A 1,444-nucleotide genomic window follows, 5' to 3' on the forward strand; every position below is an offset into this window, starting at 1 on the left:
CAGATGAAGATATTTGTTGTCTTAAGTCATATTTTGTAAGAATGGAGGAATGCTCAGTACTCTGCTAGCTTCAGAATTCAAACATCTCAATATGTCAGGGTTGTCTTTATCAGATAGTGATATCAGTTTTGTAAATGTAATGGAAAATTAAAAGCATGACTTTTGAGATGGTCGTCCTTTAGTCCAATGGTTGCCCGTGACAACGACAGACGTCTGCTTTTGCGTTTTCTTCTAAATTTTTCCTTCACTCTTTTAATTTGAACAAATCACATTTGTCATATTCTATAAAATAGATGTCTTTAAAAAGCTCCTAACACATAAACTTGTTTGTTGTGTACGGTACAGCCTAAGGTTAGGTCACAGCTTAACCTTTTAATTAGTGTTTATTTTGATTTCACCCATTTAAATTTAGCATGTTAATGACATACTTTATTTGACATTGTACCAGTAATGGCATCACGGTCCACTCCTTCCTCTTATTGAGTTTGACACTGTGGAGTCCTGGCACCACAAGGCCTCGGTTGCCGGCACTGCAGGGGCGCAGTAAGGCTGAGTAAACCTGAGAAATCGCGTGGCATTGGCCCCACTGCAATGTGGCATGGCTCATTAGGTCTGCAGGTATGGATCAGAGTGAGGAATGACTGCAGTCTTTCACAGCTGACCAGCTTCTCACTCTCTCTCCCTCACCCATGCTATCTTTTCGTACTTTTCCTCCGACTGCCCGCGCGCTTTTCCCTACTTTTATTCCCCAGCGGCCTTTCTCCCGGGAACCGACCAAACGTCCTGCTATCTCCTTCTCTCTCACCTGTACTCTCACATCCCTGAGTCAGTCAAACTGGCAACCCGTCCTCTGGAATAATGTATGCAAGCATCTAAGTCTGTCCCAAAATCGACCTCTATGTAAAAAAAATGTCATTTCAGTGTCAGTAAGTTTTTGTTTTACATATCCCCAGTAGACTCTGGCTCACTGGCTGTGTTTCTGACCTCCACCTCTACGTAGCAGAGACATTTGGAGGCGAACCATGTGTTTGGAAAGATGTGGAGCCTCGACAGTGGTTTAATAAAGTTTGGCATCAAAATGGGAACTTTGGCTGTAGTTAAGTAAACATTTACACACATACTTTTTTTTTATTAAATATTCACATAAAGTAAAAATAGAAAATGAATAACAAGTAATAAAAATGCAAATGGTTTAATTGTTTTCTTTCATAATTTTGTCAAGTAAACATTAAATTTACTTGACAAACGGCCTGGCTGCAGGTGACGTTTAAATCAAGGCGACGGGTTCTATCAAGCTTAATAGGTGTGGGGTTTACTACAGTGACAAGATATTCCATCAGAGACGAAACTTGTGTTTTATGTCTAACTTTTTTTGGTTCGATCCACCGTCATCTAGTAGATTCTCACGTTGGTGTCAAGACAGCGTACTGTTTTGAGAGATTTG

Source organism: Cynoglossus semilaevis, chromosome 3 (genome assembly GCF_000523025.1).
Source record: "Cynoglossus semilaevis isolate Cse_v1.0 chromosome 3, Cse_v1.0, whole genome shotgun sequence".
In the NCBI taxonomy this organism is placed as follows: Eukaryota; Metazoa; Chordata; class Actinopteri; order Pleuronectiformes; family Cynoglossidae; genus Cynoglossus; species Cynoglossus semilaevis.